Consider the following 22,805-nt stretch of genomic DNA (forward strand, 5'->3'; position numbering starts at 1 on the left):
TATGTCTAAACATTTAGTTGTAATCATCTGTATAATATCCTTTGTTGATTTTTCCAAACAAAAGGTCATCTCCTCTTGATCTTTGTGTAGAACTCCTGTTGAGCTCAACAGACATGCCACAGATGGAATGAGGGTAGAACTTGGCTATTTACAAAAATATTTGTTAAATGACATCTACGGTAGCAGTCAAAAGACTTTGAAGTACTTAACAGTATAAACAATTGTGCTAGAAATATTGTGTTACTTTTGCTGCTGCAGAGAGTGCTGTACAGTGTGCAAAAGCATGCCTTTCAGCCTGGTAAAACATTTGTAACAGGAACTTAAGCTGTTCAACATTAGCTTGCTAAAGAGTCATCACAATCTACCAAAACTCTCCTATTCAAGCCAGGACTGTGCAGAGCGCCATAAAAGGGAAGGAATATAATTTCATTTGCTGGCTCATACTGCTGAAATGCTAAAATGAGAGAGTAACAGAAATTGTTTCTGCCAGATCTGACAGAAGGAGCGTGAAACAATAGATACAAAACATGTAAATTAATGTAGCATTTTCTTTAGCTGGAATGATAATGCTATTATCATGACACCTTTTGAACTTCCACATTAAAAAAATATGGTATTCTCTCTTTATTCCTTTTGGTTTAAAATACTTGGGTTACTTAGAAGTACATTTATGTTCTGTACATGAAAATGAAATTACATTATAATTTACTACAGGCTTTTTTTCACTTTAAGATTACAATTTAATTCTGACATTAGTGTCAGTCTTCCTCGTCGACAAGAATTATGCTTACTAGCAATATACTATTGTGTAAGTTCCTTTAGTCTTACTATACATTAAATGCCATGTCTTTTATAGTAAATTAACTTACACTTACTCTGCTGTTGTTAAAAGGCAATAAAACACTGTTAAAATGATTCAACAAAATCAGTACACAGATTATTGTTGTATTGTAAATTATAGTTAAGATCTATTAGCAAACATCTTGTTTCTTGAAAATGCTGTATATAGAAATAGTTGCTACATACTTTTCAGAGTGCAGTTGACAGTTTTGCAACAAAATTCTTTGTAAAATTCGGTTGCTTTGGATCACATAAAAATAAGGTCCCTATGAAGCCAGGGAAACACTATGATAAAATGCAAGAGCTTTTAAACAGAATATAACATTTACTTATTTTATTGTTAACATAGCAGCATGAATACTTTTACTTCAATATTAGAAGTGACTAATAACTGGCTGGGTACAATGTCATATCATGAAGTATTTTGTTAATTTATAAATGTGGCTATTAAATTATTTGTCACTTACACTCTAATTACAGTGTAAAAGTCTATTTAATCCCTAAAGTACACAGCAGCATCTTATTTTACTTGTACAAATAAAAAGTCAGAATATTTGACCAGACATGATTGTATTTAGTTTTTTAAATTTTGTATTTACTGTAATGGGGAATGGGCAGGAGAAGGAAATGTTGAACTTTACATTTCAATACAGGTGTGAAATCCAAAGTATAGCTGTTTAGTCAGTGTGGGCCATATTGTGCCCTGGGCTGCATGGATCTGTGTGTGTGTGTGAGAGAGAGAATAGAGAATCTTTTTCTTCCTATTCCTTCCCTGCAACATCAGGACACATTTACTTCTGAGTCCTCAGGAGATCACCAGGATGAGTGCAGCTCAGCTTCCATGATGGTTGATGCATAATGATTCTCAGGGGTTGTCATCTGCCAGTTGGGGAGGAGGCCAGGTGTCCAGACAACGCCACACAGGTGTTAGGCAACTGAACGCTAATCCTGTTGAAAGAGGAAATAAGGTACATGCAATATTGTGTCATTTCTACTCCCCTTGGACCGCCCTCGCTCTGAGCCCATCCTGCCTTCTATTAAATATGAAGGTGGCAGTACGCTCTTTCCTGCCTCCTCCACCTTGCCCCTGTACATCTATTGGTTAAAGGCCTATTGCCTATTCTTAACTGGAAGAGCTGTAGAGGGAGGAAGCTGTCCCTTAACATGGGGCCAGATCACCCTTCTTGTCATAAAATTCTTGTGAGGGATCTGGAGAAGGAGTCTTCTTGAAGAGCCACATGTGGAGGTCCTGCCACATCATCCATGATAGGAAAGGGAAGGCAGGACTTGCCACCCTGTGACCTGTTGTGTCCTCAGGGAGCTGCACAGATTCCAGGGCATTTATTGAAGCCCAGGGCCATCTGTATGCAGAGGCAATGTACTCCCACACTGGGTCAGACTCCAAGGATTTTCCATGTTCATCCCCTCTTCCTTAGCTATGGCAGAAAAACTACATTAATGCCATGCTACCAGAGATACCATGGCTGACCCTAGAACTTCCTGGAGGGGGCCTGAAGGTGCAGGCTGTATTTCTGAGGGTACTTTCAGAACGGTAACTCATAATGTCAAAGAGGTACCTAACAAGACTGTAGCATGTTGATTCAGATCATTTACTTCTAAATATGTATGTTGTCACCCATTATTGGCCTAGTATTTTCGCTAAGGAATAACTTTAAAAAAATCTCTGGCATTTGGGGCACAAAAGTACTTTATTTATCCAATGCCAGAGTGAGACTCTAAATGAAATTAAGTTATTAGAGCATGAAGAAAATCCCCAAATTATCTGATATGATTCATCATACTCTGGCATGTTTTAGCCTCTGGAAAAATTGCATAGTATTCTATCCAGGGAACACATGGAGTTGTGTGTGTATTGTCCTATAGACCAACAGAAGACTTTTGTTTTCAGCATTGATGGCTTATTAGTATTATTGCTCAAGTAAGTGTTCATCTTATTTTAGTTTTTAAAAAGTCATTATAAGAACATAATTGCATTTATTTTTGTTTGCTATAATTAACAGGAGGATATTCCTGGCATGCAAAATAGGTATTTAACTTCTTTTGGGCACGGGGAAATTTGAATAAAATATGACAACAGAAAATATTTTTATCTAATATCATGCATTTGTTGCTAGGCTAAAAGTTGTTGATTGCAATGAACTTTCTACCCATCAGATATCGAAGGCCTGATACTTGGAATCCCTTATTCATTTATTTCTTGGAGAATATTAAAACTTATTTTTTTTTAAAATAAGGTCTCCAGGATTTGGCTCATTGTAACCATTTTAGGTGCGTAAATGCTAGAGTCATGAATTTGGTACAAATGGATGGGTAAATAGCTTGATATTTGTTATAGTTTTGTAATATTCTTTCCCTTATTTAGTAGCCATATGAAAGCTGTTCAGCAGTTGTAGAGTATATTGTTTATACTGGGGCTTTGGCTTAAATGTACCGGATGACTGAAGAAGGCTGTAAATTTTAAATTGTTAGATTAGTGGACATGAACATAAAAAGAGAAACAAGCATGAGATACTTTTCTCTTTTTCTTGCTGATGATATTTCCTTTTTAGAAGGGCCTATGAAGCTATCTCTAATTAACATAACCTAGTGAAGCTTTTGTGATAGATTTGGTATATGTCTGAAAAGAATGTTATTTACGCCAACCTAAGTCAGTACTTGGGAGCAACCCAGAGACTCTGTTAAGAATTAATCTATCCGCTACTTATTAGGATAAGTGAAGATGTGTATGCATGAAGTTTACCAAAGAATATATTCTCTAGTAACTAATGCTGGTGAAGAGTCTACCAAGCTCTTTGTTACCTAAACTAGTTCTGCTATGTTGTAGCCAAAATTCTCTTTAAGAGTTTCTTATGAAATTGCAGTTGCAAAAACTAGGCTAAATGTGTGCAACTCAGAATTACATATTGTGGTGCAAGAGGTGGTCTACACATCCATATTTGTCCACTTCTGTTAGAGAATTTAAGTTGCAATAAAGACAAATATGCAGCCAAATATGGGAAATGCATCAGGTTGAGGAAATGTTTTCTGTAGCCCATAAAAGTTCCGTAATGCTGTAACCAAACTTTAATTGCTAGCCTGGAATATCCATTTGGCAGAAAAAGCCATAGTAGGCTTGCAGCGGCATGCACCAGGCAAGTCATTAAGAATTAGAGCTGTCCAAAAAACTTCCAACCATTAGAAAATGTGAAAGGGGGTGGGGATGAAAAATGTTAGTGGATTTTTTTGTTGCAATTTTCCACTCCCTCCTCCATTTGCACTCTGAACTAACTCTAGTGGAAATATATACATATGTGAAACATTGTTTGACCGTTTATTATCATTTCACCAATAAGTAATTTCAGTTATTTTCTCTGTGATGATGGCAGGAGTCCTTCAGTGTCCACATAGATGATAGTTATTCTGGACCAGTTTGTTTTCATGATTGTCCTGCTTATTGTGGGGCCATACTAGGTGGTTTTGGCACAACTCACATAACTGGCTACTCTGTATTTGGAATGAGATTGGCACTGGGGGAACCCTTGTCATGGATGAACCATTATCCCCTGCAGTGTTGGCTTGAGAGGCATGTTTTTACCTCTTTTGATGGTCTGCCGTTGGAGGCTGAAGAACCTTGGGCAATTCCAGGTGGCTGTAAGGAAGAGTATAGGTCAGTCTTCAGACCACTCTATTCATGGTTTAGTAGGACTGTATAATTAACTTTTGTACTCCATTGTTGATACAGTGGCCCTAAATGCTGTCTCCGCCAATTTCTGCCTTAGCGATCACAGTAGTTCATCGATGAACTGTGATGGATGAAACATGAGGAAAGACATTAAGGGAAGTAGAAATTTTGGGATTAATCTGATTAATGCTAATGAAAGGGATTAAGGAAATAAAAAGATAAGGATATGAAATTAATGATGTCTCTGAAATCTTTGAGATACTGACATTTTTTACAATCTGTTTTTAGCAGGAAAAATAAAAGATGTAATGAAGACCTTCTAAAATAAGCTAACCATATTAAAGAGATATGGAGGGAATACTTGGGAAACTCAGACATATCAGAAACATATCAGGAGGGCTGGAAAATGTGCATTTCAGTCTGTTAAGGAAATTTGCCAGTGAACCTGCTGAATCATTAACAGTAACTTCTGAAATTTTATGCAGAACTGGGCAGGTGCTTGGCTGCAGAAAAGCAAATATAGTACCAATATTCAACTGTAAACAAAAAAGAAAAAAGAAAAAGAAAGAAAAAAGGAAAAAATGATCCTTATCTCTAGTAAATTTAATTCTAGTCCCTAGTAAAATAATGGAACAAATATTAAGACAAGGAAAAATACTAAAGTATTAGGGGAAAATGGACCCATAAGCAATAAGCAATGAGTGTTTTATAATGAACAATTATATTTGCATTCTTTTCAGGTATCTGATATTATCTCATGAAATCCTACTTGCAAAATACATGTAATTTGCTATGGCTATGAAAACTTGCATATAGATTAAAAAGGGAATGATGGACCATAAATCATGGCTAATTATCAGTGGATATTCAGTGTGGTTCCACAGTAGTGTGGGCTAGATCCAACCTTGTTTGACATATTTATTCATGCTCTGGAAGTGGAGGCTTGATGAAATTATCAGACGATATTAACTGGGTAGATACTGCAAACACTAATGAATACTTGTGTGTGGGGCCAGGAAGATTTGCAACATAGAGAGGGTAGCAAATTAAGATTCAACTTGAAAAACATAAACTAATATATCTAAGGGTAGATGATCAGACACAGATAGTCCATGGCAAAGAGAAACCTACTGTGATGGGGGTGTATAAACACCACACTGTTTAACCATGGGTTAACAGAGCCTGAGTCCATTAGGTGGCACCTGGAGGGTTGTTAGGCATAATCAATGAAGAAGAAAAGAGAAGCCTGGGAGATTTGAAGCCTGGAGCTTGAACTAGAGGGTACTGAGCCAGAAGGACATCTGGGTGGCCAGGGGCAGTGAAGCCTGGGCTAGGAGGCAGTAAAGCCCAAGAGGCTGAAATAGTAAAGCCTAAGGGGTGTTTGGAACTGAAGCTTGAGAGACTTCCAAGGAGAAAGAGAATCACTCTGCAGTCACTTTTTGGGGAAGTAGGGTAGTAGGAAAGACTTTTGGAAGGAAGGCCTGCAGGGTGAGGAGGAAGCCAGAGGAGGGAAGATACAGAACTGGAGCAAGTTCCTGTGGCTGACCCTGGGACAGGGGTAGGAATCGGATCTGTGGAGAGAAGCTCTGGGAAGTGTTGGTTGTTACAAAGAGACCAGGAAGGGGCGAGGAGAAAGACCTGAGGAAAGGCTAATGGCAGGAGTCCAAGCTGGTAGCAGCAAAGTTTCTAACAGAGCAGACTTTGGCTACTCATCTCAGGATCCGTGGATTGGAATCAAGTGTAGACGGTGGGCATGGGTTTCCCTACCTTCCACTGGAAAGGTGGAATGATGCCCCCTGATGTAAGAGGAGAAGGGCAATTCAGAGCCTGGAGAGAAGGGTATAAAGATCATCATAAAGGTCAAGTCAGAGGCAAAAGACGTGGCACAAAGTCTTAGAATTGTTTGTTGGATTCTTGTCTGTTGGACTTTATTGCTTGAGAAGGGGTGGACTTCAACATGACCCAGACAGAGGGCCGAATCGGGAGAAGAGGCAGACCACCGCAGGAGTGGAGCAACAGTCAATAGGGGCTATAGTGAGAAAACAGTTGCTGTAACACTCCTGGCCATTAGGGGGCCTTGCCAATGATGAGTCAACTTTTCTACATTGGTTTGGAAAGCAGCAATTCTGAAACAGATCTGATAACAGGGCTGATAGTAATCAGCAAGTTAGATATTTATTTGCAGTGCAATAAATCAGCCAAAAAGGCCAACATAGTTTTTGGCTGCATTCTCAGGGTATGTGGCAGTAAGCAGGTGAAAGTTTCTCCTCTGTACTTATAGTGGAAGGGTAGCTGGAATATTGAGTTCTAGGCACCACAGAACCAGAAATATATTAACAAATTGGAGGGAGATCAGAGAAGAGCCAGAAAAAAAAAAGATAATGGTTAGCAGGACCGAGGAAAGTTTACAGGAGTTAATATTTAACTTGGCTAAGCGATGACTAAAGGGGAACATGAAAGCTATCTAAAAGTATATGAAAGATTTGAACATCAAAGATGGAGAAGATTTATGTAAATTGTTGAACGGGGGAAAACTAGCAGCACAAGGGTGAAACTAAAAAAAGGAACTTTTAGACTGAATACCTGGAAATATTTCCTGAGTAAGATGTACTGAAATGTAGAGTAATCTCCTCAAGGAAGTCATGAAAAGCCCATCATTTGGCACATCTAAGACAAGACTGAACAAAGCAATTGAAAGTGTACTCTAGGAAACAATTGTTCTTGGCATCAGGATGGAGTACATTGCTTAATATATTTTTGGATAGCATCTTTAATATCTATCATTCTAGGCTTCTCAATTCAGCAGTATGTAATTGCACTGCCAGAGCGGTGTAAAGGAGCTTTGATGTAAAGGAGAGTGAGACCACTAAATGGTTGAAAAGCTCTTTCTTCAGAAGTCTAGCAGCAGCAGAGCTGTTGTAATAACTAAACATTATTCCTCAGGAAACAATAAATATGCATTTGTTTGACAATCCATTTGTTTAAAGTCCTTGGGATTTCAGAGAAATTAAAAGAAATAAATCATGATTTCTCAGAAAGTATTAGAATTTCTAGGATTCATGGTGCACTCATAAATGATTACCCTCAATGTCCCAATGACACAGAGAGAGATAATTTTAGAGAAATGTCAGACAATATTGCAGTTTGAAAAGGGTATCCCGATGGGAGCTAGCTGTTGTGATGGGTCAGATACTGTCGTTTTGATACTAATAAATACCTAAGAGACAGATTGCTTAGTATACTTATCAGTCTCTCTCATGGCAACTTAATATTAACAGAAGCCTTGAACATTTACTACTGCAACAGCAAATAATAAATACAAAATAGAAAAATTCAGTGGCTTGGAATTCACAAGCCAATTTAGTTAGAATATCAGACCAAACACATTATCTTGATTTCACCTTCTACTTACCTTCTCCAGTATTATGAAGAAATAGATGTCTCAAAAAAGGCTGGTTGCCTCTTTTAAACACTACACTTGCAATGGCATTTGTTCAAGGAATAAAGTAGTCAAGTATAAACAGATTAGAAGTATTAGCTGTTAAGAACGGTTTCAGTCAGTTCCTGCAAAGCTCCCTCTAGCTCAGAATCCATGTCCTGAAAAACAACAGTAGTCATTATTTAAATTGTACATAGAGTATACCCAAGCCCTTTGACTCCAAATGCTATATCACTTGAGCTAAAAGAAAATCTCCAATAAGTATCAGTGGCAGTAAGCAATTTACCTTCTAAAATACAATCACAAGAGGGCAGTGGTATTTACAATAATTGACCTTAAAGTATGCTTTCCATCTAAAGATCTCAGAGCTCTTTACAAATATTCACAAGTTACACATTCCTCTCATTTCAACAAATCACATCCTTGACCATATGGGTTTCATAAGATTCAAATCCCACAACTGAGTCCCAGTCTGTAATAAATTAGGTGCAGATAGCCATGGTATAGCTGATGACTATGATGTCTATATAAGTATTCGGCACATGGAATTATGAGAGTGTGGACATTGCAAAAATTACTTAATTACTTGCCCCAAATTAGTGTTAAAAATTCTGTTGGGTTTTTTTTAAATAAAATCACTGGTTCCTGCTATCAGTTCACTTACCAAGCAAGGAAAACTTTGTTCCTAATTTTGGGTCTGCTTGACATGAGATGGAGCAGGAAGACAAAAGCTGTTGTCTTGAAACATTGAGATGAAAATGATTGAGAAGGGATGCTTTATCTCTCAACTGGAGAGAAAAGAGATTATCCATATGTTTCCCATATTTCCTGTCATTCAGATAATAGTTTCCAAATTAAATCAAGGAGTCTCTTCTCTTTTTTTTTTTTAACAAAAAACAAACCAAACAAGCCTCCCTAACTGATTGTTGTTAATTATTGGTGCGTAAGTGGAGAGAGACAGAATACATATAGACTGTTATTTAAAAAGCAGGAATCAGCAATTGGACCAGCATACAGCACTCAGTTTGGTTTTTTAAAAGAAAATACTAAGAGCATTGATCTATCTATTAAGAACAGAAAAAAAATGAACAGTCCAGGCTCAGTTTCATGCTGGTGATGATAGGCTGCTTTTTTTTTCTCTCAAGGGAAGAGAATTAGAAAACAAACAAGTTACAAAGAATATTTGCTTAGCTCTGACCATTTATTTCATTCCGAATCAAGTTACATTATTAACTCTGAAGCTGTGCAGCACTACTTTTTTTTTACTGTTTAAAGAAAAAAAAAACACTGAAAATTCAACATATTAACTTGTAATTTGAACACATAATTGTTCTTCCCTTTTTTTTTTACTATCATGTGAATAATCTCTCTCTGTTCCATGCTTGTGCATGCTCACTCTCTCTCACATGCCCTCCCCTACACATACACACGCTGAATATTAAGCTTCTATATAACCTATATTGGGTTACACCCTCTTCTTTGTCTAAGCTAAGAAGTAGTGTGGTGTTAATCTGCACTTTCCAAAAGATATCAGCTAATTTCTTAAGTGAAAAGATATAGAACTGGTTTCTGTATTTTGCCCTCAACCTGGCCAGCAACATTTTTTCTTGTGTTTAAGTCCAGAAATATCTTCTTTATTCAAAGAAGAATTTCTTTTATCATTTAGATAATGGGTCCTATATTTCAGAGAGAAGTTAATTTGTTTCTTTTTATATTCTGTGGATTAGACTGTCCCTTTACAGCACTGCCCTGGTGGGTCCAAGGCTGGTAGAATTCTTTTGGGGGAATTTGGGCAATGGTGACCCATGTAACATGTTCTCCCCACACCTAGGACCAGGCTTACTGACAAGGGTAAAGGGAGATAGGGTCATCCATCATCTCTCTCCTTCCTAACTGCTTTGTTGACATAAGCCTGGATCAATCCTCACTCCTTGAGCCAAAGTACTGGAACTCTCTCTGTCCTCTGTGTGGGGATGCACAAGGTCAAAGGATTTTTGTGTTCCCCAACTTGCATGCCTGTGTAAGGCCAGACTCAGAATGTCTTTGAGTCTATTTTTAAGTAAGGATTCCCATCCTGCTGCAAAATCCAGACCCTAAGGATTGGTCATAAGCGCAACATTATCAAAATGGCCTTTCATGGGAGCCTGCATGAGGTGCTTTCTATGAGGTGCTTAGGTACTAGCGTGCGGCACTCTTCTTTACTGAGGTGGGTTGAGCAGTATATTGTTGTCTGTGATATATGTAGACAGCAGGGGGTGCCAGAGAGATTCCTCTGCCTCAAGCACACGCAAAAACAGGTGCTAGATGTGTAGTCATGTTGCTTAATGCGCTATTGGAAGGTGCTCAAATACTACGGCGATGAGCGGTACAAAAATGTATAGAAAATAGTATAGAAAAGCACCAAATGGGCATCATGTGGGACTGATTTTCCTCTTCCACCATTGGAAATTGGGCTTCTCCAGTTTTCACCAAAATCAATAGGGTTTTGCACAGTGATGCCTGGAACGGTGTGAAATTTTGATCAGAAGTGGTATCCAAAAGTTATCGCATAACAGACAAAGTTAGTTGCCACTGAGTCATGTGTGGGGCTTTGGTTCCCTTCTCCAGTTAAAGTCCTGATCCTGCAAGCTGCTTGAAGCATCCTGAGGATGCTCACTGCCTGCCAATTCCTATTGAATTCATCAGGCAGTGGGGATGCTAAACGCTTCAGAGGACTTGGCCTTAAATTCAAATATTCGAGAAACTCCCAGCTGTGCTCCCTCCACATTCCCCCAAGTGTGCTAGACGTGAGGAAACTTAACTATGTTTCCTTAATTTCTACTTTTTGCCATTGTTATAACATATTCTGAAGATGTTTTAAGGGACAATATATCCTTAACCATGACCCTATCTTAAACACTTTTGTCTAGTAATTTGTACACTACTGTGGGCATGTTTTTCATGCATGGCTGCTGGTTATACTCATAAATTATGTTCCTTACAGCAAACAATTTAACAAGGCCATGTCATTGCTTTTAGTACCATGACAGCAGAGCTTCAGGAAATGGAAAGAGGCTCCGGGGTTGAGAAATTTGTGGTAGCAGAAATGTTAATTTTAAAATATTTTTGGTATGCCAAAGCCCTTCACTGCTAACACTGTCCAACGATAAATGATATATTATTATATAACAGTTTATAAGCATTAAGACTTACGGCACTAGAATTTGATTTGTTTTTCAAGGAAGATATTAGCAAGAATATCCCGAAGTCAACTTTCAATGAGATAATCTGCCATATAGACATCATTCTGTGGTATAACAATCCTAGCAGACAAGTAATTTTTTGAAACATGTGAGTGATAACAAATAGGTAGGTTGGAAAATGCTATGACACGTAGACAATGAGTTCATGTTACATGAGTAGTGATGTAAATTAGCAGCCAGGTAAGAAAGAGAAATCACAGTAATTTTTTTGTTGCTCACAGAAACTGAATACACAATACTTAAAGACCATGAAATTACAGTTAGGGATTATGTCAAGCAAATAAATATTTAAAGAATTGAAGCTTTTGATTTGTTTTGTGCATTTCATAATGATGGAATATTGAAAGAGTATAATTTTTTGCTGTCATTTAGGAGGCACACAATAGAATTAGGGATGTTGGGGGTGACAGACAAACTGTATCGCAGGTATGTTGAGCTTCCTAGCCCTCTCTGGCCAAGTAACCTTCGGAGATGGATTCAGAAGGTATCACCTATTTGGCTTTCATAAGAGTCAACTTGTGATGATAGTTGCTACTGCTGATTTGCGAGGCAACAAAAATAATAATAAAAAAAAAAGAGATGTGGGAGAATATAAGCCACTTACACAATGAAGAAAAATGAAAGCATATAATGTGACCTTGTTTTGATGCTGTTGACCTTTTTCTGTTTAATTTGGACTTTTGAATTGGTACTTCTTGAACTGGCTTAAATCTTATTGTCTTCAGCATACTCTGTGTTTCCCTACAGAATTTTTCAGTTTTATTTCTAGTTACTGCTTGGGATGTGCCATGCTCTGTTTTAGGTTCTATTTTGTTCAGAATTAAATTTTTTTTTCAGAGTTTTCAGTATCATGTATGTGCAGATAATATCCAGTTATACTGTTCATACTGTACAAACTCTATAAGGAAGATTATTCTTATGCATTATATTTGTGTGACTCAATCACATTTTCTTAACAAAAGCAATAATGAGTTACTCCTCAGAAATAAGATAGCTAATAAACATGATATTTGCAACCTTTGGTAGTTCTTTCTGTATTCCAGATATTGCTTATGATCTTGGAGTCGTTGTCCTGGTCCAGGCTAGGGCTCCTAGATGCTACGGTGATACTGCCAGGTATCAACGACAGTATTTAGGGTCAGACCCATGACTTCTGTAGGGGGAATCCTTGCTAAGATAAATAAAGTAAATCAAGCCCCCACCTAAAAACTTTCTCCTTAGCTTTAGGTACTTGCAATTTAAATCTTTTGGTCATCTTGCCAGGTGTTTCCTGAGAATATAAAACCACCGTTATCTTTTATGTGGGGAAACATAATTACCATATATTTACATTAAAAAAATAGCAAAACCCCAGCAATGTGTTGGGCTATAACCAGTCCCACACTCCTAATTATTAATTGCCCAACTACTGAGGCCCAGAATTCTTATTCAGAAGACAACCCCATGTACCTGAAACTTCATTCATGAATTCAGTGCTGGTCAAGTAGGCATCATGGGGTGGTTGCCCTCTGGTAGTTGTCAGCGAATCTTGTACCACTATGTCCTGCTCTGACTTGCGGCTTCCCATTCTGTTCTCAGAAAGTCAACTGCACCAGCAACTGGGTCCAGTCCCACAAAGTCATCTCTGCTGCAGCCAGTCCAGTCGCACAAGGTCAACTACGCACAGGGATCAGAATCTCTGGATAGGAAATGCAGAGCAACTCAGGACCCAGGGTTGAGCCTTGCAGGTCTCATAGTTGAATATGGGTTCCTTTCTCAGCCAGAGTCCACTAACTATCAGCTCAGGGTGACCAGTGAAGGGTATGTATTACACAATGCATATACCCTTTCATAAATACATTCACATTACCAAATTATTATCATTCATAAAATCAGAACATAAATCCAGATTATGCAACACAACACACTATATGCAATGGTAGGTAAGCAAAATTGTATTTTATAAAAATAATACCTGCCAAGAGCTTGACTTCCTTATATGGGGGGTGGGGGAGGCACCTTCTGGCCTTCTGACCCTGGGATTTACAAAAAAGATTAACATCCACTGAAATCTAATCTTTGAGGTTTGACCAAGTGGTTTATAGACTGAACATCTCAGTCTCTTTAGATCCATGAGATGGAACAAACCTGAGGGTATCAATATAATATGTGATATCAGTTTGCTTTTGTACATCTCACTAACTGTTGAGTTCACAAATATCTGCTTTACATGTTGTTGTGTTCATATAAAAAGATCATGCTCACATGACTGTTAAAGCATAGTCACATGACTTTTAAAAAACACCCTATCGGTTTCTCCCTTACTCCCTTTCCCTCACAGTATTAATTATTAATGATATTTGCATGAAAAAAGGATTGTTCTTGGTCAGGAGTTGCTTTTGCTGATTTTTGTTTTGTTTTTCATTTTGTTTTGGTTTTGCCTTCTGAAATCATGCCCCTATGTTTGTGATACAATATCTCCACAGCAACAGGTCACAAACAGAGCACCATGACTTCAAGAGAGGAACATGTAGAAATCACTGATGGGCTGCCAAGCAACAAAGATTTTGTTTCAGCACGAACACAAGGCCAAATGTGAAGCTCTTGATTGGGATTTAGTCAGTCGTTTCTCAGGTGAATTTCCACTGAAGACATTGTAAGTCTGCTTGGGTAAGAAATGCTATGCCCACAGTACCAAATCCTGACTTCTGCTAAATGAATTAAATCACATAAAACCTGGCTAAATGTGATCTGTGGAAAAAGAAAAATCAGGTGCAGAACACTCCTGAAAAATATTCAGTAAGGCCTACTCAGTGCCTCATTGTTCTCTCCCCATCTGTGCTTGGAGGTGAAAATTACTCCACAATAGTACAGGATAGCTATTAATTACATTCTTCTTAAGAAATGAATGTAACATATCTAAATAGGTGCATGCATGTATACATTGAGGAAGGGGGGTGAGAGAGCACTGTTTGTTTTTAAATAAGGATCTTCAGGATCCAGTCAGAAGACGTGACTTAAACAGATTCCTGATCTAAAAGAAATTTTGTCCCTTACAATAACTGCATTAAATAGATAGGGTTGTGTTTCATTAAAAGACAGTAGCATGAGACGGGGCTTGAGGCATGGGCAGAACAGACAGGAATACTTTGTCACATCTTGTTAAAACAGAGATGCATGATTAGATTGGATTAGTGTGTCAGAATATAAAAGTTCTTCACCTTTCTGGGGCTGCAGTTTGTGGGACAGATGGCATTTCTCTCCCCTCTCTTCCTCTCCCTCCTCCCACCAGCCCATCCCCTCTATTTCTCCTTGCAGTTATCTCATGGGCTATAATTTGCGCACCACTACATTGTCTTTTCATTTTTTAGCTGACAATCTAGTATCAAAGAGCTTTAAAATCTTTGGGTCTAGGATATGTCTACACTCACAGTTGTACTGGTTTAACTAAATTGGTTTAGAAACTGAATTAAATTCAGGAGTTGCGGAGTGCCATTTAAAGTGTGGGTGTGTGTGGTTGGGGGATCATAGATTTGCTCTATACAGTACACTGCCCCCACCAGTCTGATCCTCTTCTTCTGCTCTCAGGTGCCCCGCCCCCCCCATGCACACACAGGTGGCAGTGCAGGTGAGGGGGGTTAGTAGTAGCTCAAGGCCTCTTTGCCTTTTACCTTCCCATGAGGCTCTACACCCACCTCGTCCCAGGAGCCTCCCTCAGCCCTTGAGGTAGAGGAAGCCTCCCTGTGATCTTTGACACATAAGCCCCTGCCTTTTCCCTCATGAGTCACTACCCCTACCCTACCCTCTCCCAGGAGCCTGAGCCATTGAGGAGGGCCCCCTACTATCTCTTGCCTGGAACTCCTGCCTTGTCCTTACTCCTCCCTGCTGGCGAACCTTGGGTCCGTCTGTCCTGCTTCTGACCCCTGGCACCGAGAGGAGCAGGAGGTTCAGCCACCGTGGTTTTGGCATGTTGAGGGCCTGTCACACAAGTGGAAGCTGGGTGCTGTGCCAGCCATGTGACCTACGTGCTGTAGTTAGAAGATTGCTGCATGGCTGCTGGTGTCACTGGCATGCTTGCTGTTTATGGTGTCTGGTTGCAATGTGCCGGGGGGGGTTGTGTTTTTTTCCACCCTCCTATAAATGTGAACATTGCAACTGGCAACGCACAAGGCCTTTAAAAAAACTGGGTAGGCTGGTCAAAAAGTGGCAAGGTGGCAACTCTCAGTGCTTAAAAGTGGTTAGGCCATGACACAGGTGGCCCCCCTACTCCATGGCCTATGAAACTGGTACAGCCCCCTTGTCTGGATGCTCTTACATTGATTTGAATGTCTCACATTGATTTAGCTTAAAACACTCAAACCAATGTAAGAGTGTCCACACAAGGAGGTTGTACCAGTTTAACTAAATCAGTTTCTATGCTGGTATAATTGTACTGCTAAAGAGACTGTGACATACCAGGGTAGAATCCAGACCAGTGGGGGATTGTGTCACCTCTGCCCTGGAACCTGGGGTGCCTTGCTGTTATAGCCCCCAAACTGGACTGCTCACAAACAGCCACCAGCATACAGATCACTCCAAGATGTGTTTGTGTAACTGCAGCCTGCTAGTCACACCCTGGCTCTCACCAGTCTGGGTTACCCCAGCACACTCCCAGTCCCATAATTTCCCCCAGAAATGTATGTTTTTTACTGCCCAGACCTCTCCTAGACAGTCCAAATATATTAAGTTCATTATTCCTTTAGGGGAATAATATACACTAAACTATTATCTCAAATACAGTTGCCAAGACACTTTAACTTAAACACACTGGATTAGATAAAATCTCTCTTTGCAGTTAATGAACTTGTTTTACTGTTTTAAATGAATACAGGTAATGAGACATAAAAGTCCAAAATAGTTACAAGAAAAATAAAGATAAAACACTTACTAGTGTCTAACTCAGAGGTTCTCAACCCGTGGCCCAATCTGCTCATAGCTGCGGTCTATATGACATCCTCAGGGCAATACAGGTAGTGTGTATATATATTGTATGGATGTAGCCACATAACTCATAGAGAGCTGCAATGGTAAATAGGTTGAGAACCACTGGCCTAACTGCACAAACTATATTAGATTCAAGCAAAATTTTCTCACTGCATGCTTCTAGCAGATTACTGACCAAACACTTTGAGTCAGACCCCTCTGCCAGAGTCCAGCAGCTATTTCCTTTGTCTTTTCAGGTGGAGAGACTGCAATGGGCAGGGAGACAGACAGGGGTGCATTGGTGTGTTTGACCCTCCTTTTTATAGTTTAAACATTTCCAGTTGAGAACCAAAAGACAAAGAATCTATGTGGAAGGATGTTCCCTGCTAATTTTTTTTTCAATCTCTTTGAGCTTCCTTTGTTTTCCCTTTCTGCTTGATGACTCTATTTCCTGTTAAGTGCAAATTAAGGCAAGAACATATTCCTTTGTTTAGGACTGATTTGTTTGCCAACTTCTGCTGGGTGCAGTTATGGGGTTTGGAACATGTATTAATAGCATCATACAGGGGAATCTTGCAACTCCATTTATACTATTTCTATGCATATTTTATCAGGGTAATACTGACTAGCAAATTATAAGTTGTCAAATGATACAAGGCATACCCTGTACAAAGATTATTACAGCAGTATGTGAAATGAATACAGGGGTGTATTCCATCACAGTTTCACTGATATAATCCCTCATGTGGGTAGTGTTATTCCAGAATAAGAATGTCCACAGGGAAGGTTACACTGGTATAACTATAGTGGTATAATTTTAGAGGTAGCTGTACCAGGAAATTTCCGTGTGTAGACAAGCCGTTTAATTAAATCACAGGGCCGTGTGTGTAGTCAAGGCCCTAATCCTGCAGACTTTCCCCTGCACATAATCTTTTCTCATGTGTGAAATGTTGAAGTTCGTGGCACTATTTTCATTAGTAAGTTTTACTCTTGTGATAAGATTTGCAGGGTCAGCCTCTTTGTTTTCTTGTTAAGTAAGTAGTAGTTGATAACCCAATTTGTGTTCTGGAATTGCTGTTTTTATTACTTTATTTTATGGATACCCTTCTAGGATATAGTCTCATGAGAGCTGCAGTATTTAACAAGCACTTCTAGAAACTCTGTTGATTCAATGCTGGGTTTTGGTATGAACTGTATATGGAGAAAATACCAGGGATTAAAGGGCTCTTTAATTTCCAGCCTGAGATTCTTGTTGTGCCTCTCTTTGTTAGATTAAAGTCAGATAAATTTGTGCCTTATTTCTAATTTGAATTTTTAACAGTGAGGGTGATTAACCATTTGAACAAGCTCCGAAAGGAAGTGGTGGATTCTCAAGTTCTTGAAGTCTGCAGATCTAGACTCCTGTAGATGCAATTCTGAAAAGATATGCTTTGGCCAAAGACAAGTTATTAGAATAGATAGAGGAGTAAATGGATTAAGTTCTATGGCCTGTTATACGCAGTAGGACAGACAAGTTGAACTAGATGGTCCCTTCTGGCTTTAAATCTGTTAATCTATGTGAACATCTACTTCCTGGAACTGCTTTTCTTAAACTCCTACTTTTCAGAAAATTACCAACAAGACAAGCCAATTGGAGTAACTGGAAGATAATTTATACAGAAGGGAAAATCTAGAAGGGCTGACTTTTCAGTGGTTCCAAACTGCTTGAATTTTACACTTGAATTAGAGCTGGGTGAAAAAAATTTGCGCAAAACTTTTTCTCCCCACAAAAATGTGGATTTGGATTGACTGAAACAATTCGTGAATTTGGGTTGAATTAAAATTGGTTTGGTCAAAAAAAAATAATAAAAAACGCAGAAAGAAAAACATGCTGTGATTTTCTTCAATTTGTAACTCCTCTCTGTTTCTGAATTTTGCTGCAGTATTATTTTTTAAAAGATTAAATATAAAACAATCTTTTGTTTTGGTATAAACAAAACATTTTGTTCAAACTGAAACAAAATATTGTTTACTTTATCAGTTTGCCAAAAAAAAGAGGGGGGAAATTGTTTTTGGTTGACAAATTGAATTTTATCAATTCGGCCACTGAATTGAAAAATAAGTTATTAACACAGCTCTATTTGTAGACAAAATCCATGCTGAAAAATGCATGCTCCTTGAAAACCATGGGAATACCTGTGTGAGGAGTGGCTTTGAACCTCTGTGCTGGCATACCTTACTTATCAAGGCAATGTGTAGTACCTTAATCACAGGGGAAAGATAAGAGTGTACTGAACCAGACAGTAGTGATGGGTAGGGGGAAGGAAATCTCAAACTTGGTGGCCTAGTTATCTTTCAATGATTGTAAGGTAAAAGATTAGACACGAACATGTCATCTTTGGAACTGTCCTTTGAGATAAGAGCAGCATGCTGAGATGCTGACATACATCAGCTGCCCATACCCCCTTTGCAAGCAACTCCAGGTATTTAAGATTTTTTGTCATTGCAGATCAGTCCAGTTTGCCTCTTCAGCAGTTCAGCCTGATTATACAGCTTTCTAGGATTTGCCTACCCCAGCGGGCTGCATATATTTTGACCTTAATAGGGCTCTTCATTAGTAGTATAGAGTGCTATAAAAGGAGAGCTTAATTCAGAAAAAGAAAGAACCCTCCATATTTAATTATAGAGTCAAACCCTAAATTCATAGTATGACTCTCTTCCAAAGTCTGTACTATAGGGCAGATCCTCAGCTTGTATAAATCGGCCTAATTACACCAGCTATGGAGCTGGCTAAATAATTCTGAATAGTGCTGCCTTTCATTAACTCCTTTTATACCAGGCCTGTTAGAATACCTAGAGATTATCCTCTTTGAATCTGATCCTGACCACTGAAGACTTTCATTGACATCTGCAAGCTTTGGATCAGGCCCTTAAAAGCAAATCCAATATACCTAGTGGAATGGTAGGTACAGAGGGTCAAATTTTCTGCTGATATAACTCCATTGAAGTCAGTGGAGTTATGCTAGCAAAAAAATTGGCCAAGAGCATCTATCTAACTATGTCACTGTTCACAAGAGCACAGTGACAGAAATAAGAAGCATGGCCAAAGATACTTTAACAGTTAAAGTAATCAAGCTTTTAGTGATATAAATATAAAACAATACACAGTATATTGTATTTTTCATCCAAGTCAACACCCTTTTCTCGTTCAAATACATCCTAACAATCCCCTTTTGAAAAGCACATGAAAAATAAAGTTTAAGTAATAATAATAATTTAAAATAAAACAAAACCCATCTGCCCCTCCCCCACCATCTACATTATTTCCTCTTAGGACTTTTCATTGTGGTCTGTCTTTTAGACTGCAAGCTTCTGGGACAGCCTTTACCTTTGTGCTATGTACTGTTTTTAGCCCATTCACAAAATCAATAATAACAAGGGATATCTAAGTGTTTCACTTAAATGATTACGTCTCACAACTTAAATAGGAAATATTTAACATCATCCCTTGTAAATAGCAGTAAACGGAGGCAGAGAGAAGTTTTTTGACTTGCTTGGGGACACAAAGTGTGGCAGAGCAAGGAGCAAAAGCCACGGCTGCTGACTCAGATCCAAGCTCTGACCATTAAACCACATTGCCACTCAAACATCTTTTTATCAAGCTTCTTTGAAAGGTCCTAACATATAGCTTTAATAATAATTTTTGTTTGGCTTTGTAACTGGATGGATGCCAGTTTGTAAAACATCATCTGATTTTCAACAGTGAAATAGAAAAACTGTGTAATACTAGATGCCAACAATCTAATACTTTGAACCTCCCACCTCCTGAAGAAACCATTGCCTTGGACACCTAATCCTTTTGGAATTTACAGGTAAACCCCTCTACCTGTGAAATAAGAGCAAACATTTATTATAAATACATTGTGTGAAGAAGCCTATTTATTTCTACTGTACATTACTATATATAATTTCTTGATAACAGCCACCTGAAGTAAGGCATTCCTAGCACTCAAAATATTCGGTGAAAGCTTCAAACCACCTGCAAGGATTAAAATAAAGCTTATTTTCTTAAAGTAAATGGGCCCTCATGGAGTTCTGTTGAAGGTGATTTGTCCCCGATTTCTCTTCTCCTGTTCTCCTTTGGAGACTCTCCTTTGGAAACTTTCCCTTGGATATCCCCAAATACCCACCCAGGCTGTTTCCACGACTCGGTGTGGATTTGCACAAATCATAATTAGTTAGTAACAACGTGGATATGCTTCCTGACCCCTTCCCCATGTGCAACCCCTAAGGCACTGCTTCTATGAGCACCAGAGAAAGAGGGAAATGATGCGGCAGAAGTGGCATGTCTTATAGCCCATGTTTTTGGCCCTATATCTTGGATCTCAGTTTTGCTGGTTATGAAGGACTAAATCCGGTATCTTATATGAATGACTAAATGAGTAACTCTGTGGAAGTTACTAATTGCACTAGTGTAACTGAGGAGCATTTGCCATATCCACAGTGAAGAAGTCCTGCAGGCTTTTCTTACCCTTTTCAGTTACTGGTATGTTTTATGCAATGCTATATCAGTCTGGAACTCTGTACATACTCTTTGCTGTAACCAATACTGCAGAGTCCTGTGGCTAAATAGGTGGATGAACTGACTTCTTCTAATTACAGAGACTGCATTTAGTGAGTCCTTGTAGCAACATGATTCTTTATTGCAGCTAAACCCAATTTTTTAAAAAAAGAACAGATTTCAATCAACACATTCTGCCAGGAGATCAGGTTTTGGTACGTGGGCACATGTCTGCATGGCGGGAAAAATTTGAACTATATTATGGATTTTCATTCTGAATATTCTTTTTATTATGGTATCTTATACCCTCGATGGTCAAGCAGGGAGCTCATGTGCATGAACCTTCATATGACAAACCAGCATTCTGATATGGGAGGGCTAGGGAGAGAGACACACAGAAATCTGAAGAAAGAACAGGTCCTTATACTGCTACTAGAGAAATAAAAATAAAGCACCTTTGTGACCTGGCATGCTTGAAGGAGGACAGCTAGGCATCTGTTTCCTTCTCTGTAATAGCCTTGCCTCCCTTTCTAGTTTATCGCTTAGGTATTTACACTCTGCTCACCTCTATCGTATCTGTGGATGGGGTGAAGTAACTTCAGCTGGTGTCCTATTTGCCTGACGCAGGTGATGGCTCTGTTTTGGAGTTACGTTCCGAGTGCACAGCCCCTTATATTCAGCTGTGGAGACCAAGCATGTGCCAGGTCTTCCTGTCATTGTGTTCAAGAGCTTGTAGGCAGAGGCTATGGTTTAACAGCCACATAGTTGGCTATGATGATGATTGATGTATTTGTATGATAGCAATTAAGGAGTCTCAGCCAAAGGTTCCATTGTAGTAGGCACTGTACAAACCCTTAATTAGAGACAGTCCCATCATGAGCCAGTGTAATTAGGAAAGATTAGCAAAGTGAGTGAGTTTTATTATCCCTATTTTATGGGACAACAAGGAACAGAGAGATATGACCTGCCCAAGGTCACATTGGAAGTTTGTGGCAGAGGCAGGAATTGAACCAGATGCCTCGGTCTCAGTCTAGTACCTTAACCAAAAGACCATCCTTCTGTGTTTGTGGGAAGTGTTTTCTACCTCAGGTTATAGAATCATAGGGTTGGAAGGGACCTCAGGAGGTCAGCTAGCCCAATCCCTTGCTCAAAGCAGGACCAATCCCCAGATTTTTACCCCAGTTCCCCAAATAGCCCCCTCAAGGATTGAACTCACAATCCTGGGTTTAGTAGGCCAATGCTCAAACCACTGAGCTATCCCTCCCCCATAAGCATATGTGTAGTGCTGAGCATCTTCAGAGCTATGCTAAGATGCAAAGATCCAGCCACCACTACACTCTACTGCAGAATGCAAGAGGATCAGAATTTGGCAGCTGTGTTGCCATCTGCAAACCAATCACCCTCACTTTCACCTTACCCTACAAGGCCATAAATCCCTCCTACTGGATGGGAGAATGTTGAGGAAATATAGCAAGGAGAACCACACAAAATTCCTAATGGAGTGGTCCTTCCTCACTTCCCTCTCTCCAGATTTTTCCACAGGAGGCCAACATCTGGCTCTGTCATTGAGTGATTGTTTATTGTACTCTGTATCCTTGCTCTCGAACTCAGCAGAGCATCATCATTTTAGGTAACATCCCCTTGCACTTGGAGTTTAATTAAAAAGTCTGTAGTTTTATAAACCTACTTAGTGCCAAAGACATTAGATTGCCTGTACATATTATTTCCCCTTTATAAGTAAACAATAAATATTTGCACACGTTTACAAAGAAACAATAGTTTTCACATCGCTCCATGTTTTTTAGACTGAACAGTGGAAGCATTAATTTTGTTAACTCCAGTAATTCATTAGGCTGCTGTCCATCTATTTGTAAAAGTCTTGCAGAATTAGGGTGACCAGATGTCCCGATTGTATAGGCACAGACCTGATTTGGGGGGCTTTTTCTTATATAGGCACCTATTACCCCTCGCCCTCATCCTGATTTTTTACACTTGCTATCTGATCACCCTATGTAGAATTCAAGAAGTGAATTCATAAGAGTGATGATCAGTTTATTCAGCTAATTTTATAATGTCTCAAATCTGGCTGCTATACAAATGTTTGCACTGGAAGTAAGCTGT

At 39.0% G+C, this 22,805-nt stretch overlaps 1 long non-coding RNA gene across 1 annotated transcript; it reads right to left on the bottom strand.

Annotated features, from left to right (window-relative positions):
* Nucleotides 1–657: 657 nt before the first annotated feature.
* Nucleotides 658–21,412, bottom strand: LOC127057305 (uncharacterized). The gene is made up of 5 exons (XR_007776054.1): nt 21,250–21,412; nt 12,653–12,859; nt 7,935–8,119; nt 4,436–4,643; nt 658–1,788 (listed from the first exon to the last, which is right to left on the bottom strand). It is a non-coding gene; the product is annotated as an uncharacterized LOC127057305 (long non-coding RNA).
* Nucleotides 21,413–22,805: the final 1,393 nt, after the last annotated feature.

This window comes from Gopherus flavomarginatus, chromosome 8 (assembly GCF_025201925.1).
Source record: "Gopherus flavomarginatus isolate rGopFla2 chromosome 8, rGopFla2.mat.asm, whole genome shotgun sequence".
NCBI classification, from domain to species: Eukaryota; Metazoa; Chordata; order Testudines; family Testudinidae; genus Gopherus; species Gopherus flavomarginatus.